Raw genomic sequence first — 7974 nt, forward strand, 5'->3', positions numbered from 1 at the left:
ATGGGCCTTGTAGCATCATGCCTCTCTTAGATATAATGTTAAGAAATTCCTTGGGTGTCATGGCATCGTGTTTTGTTAAAATATTTTTTTTTTTTTCACCAGGCTCTCTTTGAGCTGGGAGATCCATTGATTACAATTTCATTTAATTGCCACAGGTAGGATACCCTTCAGGAAACTACTGTCCTCACTCCTTCTGGGATTTCTGTTGTAATGATGATGTTTTTCAAACTTTGTTCTGGAAAGAAAATCTAGGCTTATCATTAATGTATAATTACAATAATGAATTATGATGGCTTGAGTTTGCCTTGAGATCTGTGTGCACATCGAAAATAAGGTAAGAGTCTTTAGGTGGCATTTACAGTAATTATATTAATTAGAGGGGTGTTAGGGTAGTATTACTACGTTATAGCCCTTGGACTGTCTATTTTAATAGTGCCTGTGCAAGGACTTCCCTTTATTTTGGTGAATAAAGACTATCACAGTTACCTGGGAAGAGGATGGCTTTAGCTGGACTAGAGCGTACCTGTGGCTGAGCAGCAGTGGAACCCATGTCCAGTCATCCAAAAATACCAGTTTCAGCACATGGCAGCATTTATTTTCTTGTCTGGACATGTTGAATGTGAAACATATTTCTGAGAAATTGGAAAAATTTCAGGAAATAAAAACCATTTTGCATAAGTTGGCCACATGCATTAAGCTGTGTCAGTGCCTAAGTAAGACTGTGCTTGTGCTTTGCAATCTTAACTTTTCTCATTTTGCTTTCTACATTTTGCTCATCTTTCAGTTCACAAACTTATTGAACTTAACATTGCTAACTGCACCCATTTAGACAGAAATTAAAGTGAGGAGTCCTCTTGTTTTTCTATTATATTGCTAAGTTATTTTTGTCACCGTTATGGAGTAGGTGGGTACACATCTACATACAGAATACATTATAATTTTGGAAGACGGAATGAGTCCAATTTTTGTTCACTTCCCTCCCACTAATGGTGTTACAAAGACTGCAGGATTGGCATCCATATTACAGTTGTCTGAATGGCCCTGGTGACACTTCAATCCCAGTTAAAACAGATTCTGTTGTATGTAAGGCAAAGGACAGGAAACTACTGAGCTTGGTTTAGAGAAGGATTTAAGTGTGATATGTGTACACATGAAGAATTAGAACGGCAAAGCAAACTGGATAATTCTGGAGTGGTCTGGTAAGCTCCAAGGCAAAACTGAATTCGAGTTGCATGCAGATCCTGATAGCTCAAGAAATACCATTTTTAAAATTGCACAAAAGGAGTATGGTTTCCTTTAATCATTGTGGAAGGCTCTGAGAGGCAGAGGTGAAGGAGAAATGGCCAGGCTGATGAGTTCAGGCACTAATTAGGGACAAGGTCTCTTGAGGAAGTTAATTTGTTTCTAAATAGCCAACTACCAGCTGGCAGGGAGCGGAAGAATAGTTGACCTCTGCATCCTGCTTTTATTTCTTTCCTAAAGTGAGAGATACCTTTAGAAGATCTAGACAATGTTTTGTCATCTGAAGTCTTCTTCTACGAAATATCTGCTTCTGATGTGAAAATGTTTTCCTTACACAAGGCAAGGGAAAATTTAAACATATTTTTGTCTCTCGAGATTGGTGATGATTTACATGAGTATCCCTTGAGTTGTACCGCAGTGCTCAGGATAGGACATTTTGACTGATTTTAACTGTTCTGGTCTTTCTGACCCTGCCTTTGGCTATGCTTCTGAAAGTGTCTGGCATGACTGCTCTTGTTTGCACTTCTCCCCCATCTTTGTATGCCAGATAGCTTTTGCCATCTTCCTGACCTTACTGGGTAAACATTGCAATGACACAGCTTTTGCATAGCATTCATTTGTATTTGAAAAACATTGAAAGGCAAAAGAAGTGCAAGCAGGTAAGTGAATGAGAAAAAAGAAATAAAATGGGAGGCCAAATTAGCACAAAGCAGTGGGGGGATAGGCTCTTAGCACAGACCAGAGAGTTACCATGGAGGGGCATGGGCTCTTCTTTAGTGTGTGTGTGATGCTGTGTAGATATGTTATCCTGAATAAGGACAGAGGTGCATGCCTGTCTGTGTGTGTGTTCTGTTGTGGGTGTAAGTACACCCATTATCTAAGCACCCACCTGCAGGTACATGAATCAACAGCGCAGCAACAGCGAGGATTTGCTCACTTGGGTTAGCAGCACTAGAAGGGTCTGGTCTTTCTGAACTGCTTGCATGGTGGACTTGACTTCATCAATTTTGTTGTTTGCCTTACTACCTGGTGGATACACATCAGGAAAGACCAGTGCATTTCTTTCCAGCTCAACGCATAGAATGGTTTGGGTTGGAAGGGACCTCAAAGACCACCTAGTTCAAACCCCCCTGCCATGGGCAGGGACACCTCCCACTAGACCAGGTTGCTCAAAGCCTCATCCAACATTCCTGTGGTGGCTCATTTCTGAGTCACTCCTTTTCTAATCACTATAAAAGTAACACTAATATAGCAGAAAGCAATTAAAAAATCCCAGAATCTACCTGGCCCACACTATCATTTGAGTGTGATTCCAGGGCTGTAATTAACTGTGCAGTGTTGGGATGTGTGTTGTGTCCACCACCTGCCTCCCCTGTGCTGAATTTCTACTCCAGGTGTTGCTCTTACAGATCTGAACAGGAGTAAAAGCAAGGCTCAGAACTGAGACATTTCTTGATTGAATGCCAAGGAGGCCTGGACTTCTCCTGCGATGTGGTGGCATGTCTTCTGCTGTTCTTGTTGAAACAATTCATGGTGGTGGCTTAAGTTTTACGATCTGAACATTGAAGGCATTGATTGTTTCCAAAACAAATAGCTTGCCACATTCTTTTTGGAAAAAAACGTAATTCTCCCTCACCTGTAAAATAGGTAGCTGCTAATTCACTTATAGATTATGCTCAGCTTTTACATGAAGGCAGCTGTTTTGTCATAGATGTAATAGTTACTGTTTTAGTTATGTTCATCATTATCTTGTAACTGCTTTTGGTTAATAATATTTGGCTTAGGACCCCAGCTAGTGGATAAAATACCTCAGTCCCAGTACCTATATAAACTGGTTACCTGAACAGGATATAGCTGACTGTATGGGTATAATTCAATGATCTTCAATATGCCCATACAAAAGGGCATTGCCAATGAGTCATGTGTTATTTGCAGGTTATTACTATCTAGAACCTGGTGCCAAGGAAACTGGTTTATTCTCTGTTATTACTGTATTATTCATTGCATTGTGCAATAGATCAATTCCAAACATAAATACACTGAGTAGTCCATGGATTGAAATAAATCCTGTTACATTCAAGTACGTACATGCTCCATGCTAGCCCTGGCACAAGGAATCAGAAGTCTCATGTAGTTTCTTTGGATTTTTCATATTCTCTTACTAGTACTTAGATGCAATTTTTTTCATTTGGCTGCTTAATATTTGATGGCAACTTCAATGAATGACTTGGACAGAACATTTTGGACTTTGTTCTGAAACTCACCATGCTCACTGGAGGTCCCTCATGTATTTTTGAGCTCTGGGTATATTGACAGTAGCATAAAACTTTTGGGAGGACGTAATTTCTCCTCAACTTTCCCACCAGGATTCAGCATTTAAGGTATGTTTATTTTTGTATTGGTTACATTTTGTTAGGTGTAGAAGACAGAATCACTCTGTGTTATTATGCAGAACATAGTCCTGTTTCTTCTACCTCCCTGTGTTTAGACTGGAGGCACTCTGGGAACTTTGGTGTAGTACAAAGCCCTTTCCACACCTGTGTGTCCAGTTCAGAAGGGATTTCTGCAGTGCCTTGGACCTCTCCTAAGGCTCACTTGGTGATTTGCACAATGGTTTCTGTAAAACAACTTTCTGATCCAATTTGAGACTACTTATAATCAAATCCCACTACTGGTTTCATCAGTCCTCAGATAGTGCTGGTAGGGTCAGTCATTTAAAGCAGATTCTACCATCTGTTTTAAAGAAAAGTACCCAGCAACTCATGCAATCTTGCCCTGATTGAGATCTTTGGCTTCGTGCTAACTTAAGGACAGTGTGAAAGACATCATTCCATGCAACCCTTTTTTCTGCAGTCTCCAGATGCTTTTCCCATTTCCACTGTCACTCTCTGGGCTTTATTTAAGCAATGCTGTGGGGGCAGAGAACAGTCCTTGGGCACAGACTAGCCATGTGATCACAGACGTGGAGTATCACCCTGTGCCTTTGGCTGCCCTTCAGCCTCTGCCTTGTATTTTTAGCTTCCAGTCTCCTTAGTGGAAGAATTGTCTCGTTCCTATATTTGTAGCACATCTAGCACAGTGCGTGGATTAACAGTTCTGCCCACTCCTCCTCTGGTCTGCAGTAAAAAGTAAATATTAAAAAAATTATTCCTTAATTGTGATTAATTGTATTTCCTAACACATACATGACAAGGCATCCTTGTTTAAAGGAATTTGTTGGAACTGGTAACCCAGCTTGGATGTCTTTGTCATACAACAGGTGCTTCAAATCACTAGTCTCCTGCAGTCCAAGCTGCTATTTATTCCTGTTCAATGTCAGATCCTTTTGCTTGGAGTCACAGAGCATACCATGGAGCCCACACATTGTGCCAGCAAGCATATTTAATCGTACATCAGCAGATTACCTATAATTAGCTCCATCACAGCTTGATCCTTGGAGATCTTCAGTGGAAGGACAAGGTCTACTGCAAAGACTGAAGCAACCCTGCAAGGAAGATAGGAACCCAGCTGCAAAGTACTGCTAGAATAGATTGGAGCTGGTTAAAGCCTTTGACGATCAGTCTGAAGTTGTTCATAGTTTCATATTTCAAAGTCCAGGCTTTGACGTCCTTGAGCTGTTCCAGGGGGTAACTACAAATATGTCAGGGCTTCAGTCAGTCCTGTGCACCTCTGTAAATTCTTCATTTATTTGCTTTGTACCATACTGTCAAAGCTTGGCAACTGGGAAGGAGTTTTCCTCTGCCCGTCACTAGTAGCCAGTGGTTTGTCTATATTTGGGCTAGTCACCTTAAACTGATTTTGTATTCAGTGCAGAGAAGCAGGGTCCTTCAGAGCCTGCTGGGAGCAGTGCATCTGAATGTTCAAAGCATCTGCTTTGGGATCAGATGAACCATGCCCTACAAATGAATGTTTCTTTCCAGAGTGATATACAGATAGAGATGTCTAAACTCAGCTGGATGAAACTCACCCAGTACGTTTGCCCTTCAGTCCAGTTCAGCTTCTCCTTATCCTCTCAGTAATCTCCCAGTATTAGCAGGGCTAAGCAGGACTTGGGACAATTTTCCTATGTTGTAGGAGGCACAGAGAAAGCAGACGGAAAAGAAGGGTGTGGCAAATCATTCGTATAACTTGTTCAGACCTGTTAAGTACACTCCAGCTTTGTGTTATTAATGTTTTTTTTTTAAAAATCCAAATCATCGTCCCTTCTGAGTGTTCTAGAGCAACACCTGCTACCTTGTAGACCTTGCAGGTCTAGCACATGGCCAGGGAAACTGAATCACAGCTCCCCTTGGGCTAGAGCTGGGGTTACAATATTGTGGTCACAATATATGCTATATTGTCCCAGACGGTTAACTCCTCTCTGTTAAGAACCCATGGTTTTCTGTGTTGCTATTTCAGACTTTCCCACCTGATTAGCACCAAATCTGTTTTCACTCATCTGAATATCTGCTGGTTGTATTATATCTTATAATATCAGCAACTGGATTTTCCTGGCTATTGGTATCTAATAATCTAATTTCTTGTAGGGTTATATTTAAAAAGACTAAAAACTGAATCTTCTGATTTGGAGTGATCTGTGTCTACGCCTTCCTCCCAGAACTGACACAGGTGCATCAGGATCATTTTTGTGACTTGAAAATTAAAATGTAGTCTGTATAAAATGTAGGAGCAAGGAGACATATCTGAGGATGAGAATAAAGGTCAAGAATACAGGAATAAATTCAGGGAGACTAAACAGATACATATTTGGGAGAGAATAGAAAAAGGAAGAAGAAAAGATTCTGTAATGAAAATGTAGAGGAAAGACAAAGGCAAGTTAGAAGTTTACTACCTAATGTGGAAAGAGATCAAGTAGCAGCTCATAAAAAAATGAAATTATTCAAGGCTTTCAATCGCAAAGTTAGTTGTGTCCAGAAGTTTAGCAAAATTATTTCTAAATTTGTGGTAGGAGCTTAAGTCAGAAAACAGAAAAAAAAAACCAGTTTAAAGAATATTTTAAGGCATGTATATAGAGAGAACCAGACTCTGAAAAAGCTGCCCTAGGATATTTGAGGAATTAACAAAAAAGCAGCCACTGAATTGTTAGTTCTCTGTGGTAGCTGCAGAAAATGAAAAGACACAACAGGCTTCAGCCTTTTCAGCATCATTCGTCAGTAAATTTCCATTTCCACTGAATAGTGAAGCTATTTTTTCCTTCCTCTTATTCATGTGCAGATTTATTTCTTATTGGCTCTTATGATCCTTGCATCTTGAAACTTATTCTTTCCAATATGCATATCCAGGGGTTGAAACGGAAATTTTGAAGGCCTGTTAGGAACATTTAGACATGCTGGTGTAAAAATGTGAGAACTCCTTGTAGCCTTCATTCTGCCCTATTTCCTCTCCATGGAAAATGCTGGTTTGAAGTATGGCACAGCAGCAGCTACCAGCTCATCCCAGTTGCTGTGGAGAGGTATCTACTGCAGTATATTCCTGTTACACTGACCTTGAATGCTTGTAGATTTTTGTTACTCCCACTGCTGTATAGTTAAAATGTATGTTATCTGTGTAAGCTGGCCATTAAGAGAACTGAAACCATTCATGCATAATGAGTTGGAAGTGAATTTCCAGTCTTGCACCATAGCTCCTGTGAGTAATACATATGTCACAGCCCTCTTCAGCATCACTGAGATTCCTCTCATGAGAGGGGACCGTTCAGCTCAAGAAAGGTTCCAGGGTCAGGACTTGATTTATGTCTATATTATCTGTTAATTCTTTTCTGCCGCAAACTGCCCCGCATGGCTGAACTTACTGGAAATACTGTCATGTGTATGTGCAATACTCTCTCTGTAAAGAGAACAGAGAAAAGTTAGTCCAACAATTTCTGAGAGAAAAAACTGAAATGCTTATCTGTTTAGAAATATCACTGCAGAGACCCGGAGAGATGCATTTCAGTGCATTCCTTTCTATCTCAGACAAAATGTGTCAAGATGCACTATGCCAGGGCAGATGTTGCAGAACATATCACCTAGCCAAGGATCCTGGCACAGAGAGGAGGATGAAGGCAGGAAGCGCTCAAACACAACGACGTCATTGATAACACTATTAAACTGTGAGCTCATCCTCCATCTCCATAAGGCAGCGTTGCAGTATTTCTGAGATAACATCTTAATTTATCAGCAAGCAACTAGGTCAGAATTACTCGTATCTTTGGATGAAATGAGAGCTGAACAACAACAAAAATTCCAATGAAGACTAACTCTATCTAATACTTGCTATCCATTCTTTCATGCAGAAATATCCTGCCAGCTCTAGTGCAAGGCATTATTAAAACTTATTAAGAATATTTTAGAATTGGTTGACTCCTACATCTGACTACACCATCTTAAGGTTAATGTATTAAATTAATCTTAAAGCTCACATTGGTTACACCTGAAATAGTCACAATGATATTTCAGCATGAAAATATGAAAGGTGGAAGACGTAACTTCTCAGAGTCATTCAAATGGGTGCATTGTGTATCTACAACATATTCTTGTGACTTTAAAACCAAGAATAAAAGATAGACGTTGGTTTAGAAAATAAAATGGTTTAAAAAAAAATTTCATAATGAAACCTGAGGCAAATTACTGCTAAGTTTATTGAGCGTGAACCCGTATTTGCATCAGTAAAATGATGGGAGTTACAATAATGCATCATGTTAGAAGGATGATACTAGATGAAAAATATTTAGATTAAGCTGGAATACTAGGT

This window comes from Pterocles gutturalis, unplaced genomic scaffold (assembly GCF_000699245.1).
Source record: "Pterocles gutturalis isolate BGI_N339 unplaced genomic scaffold, ASM69924v1 scaffold11020, whole genome shotgun sequence".
Lineage (NCBI taxonomy): Eukaryota > Metazoa > Chordata > Aves > Pterocliformes > Pteroclidae > Pterocles > Pterocles gutturalis.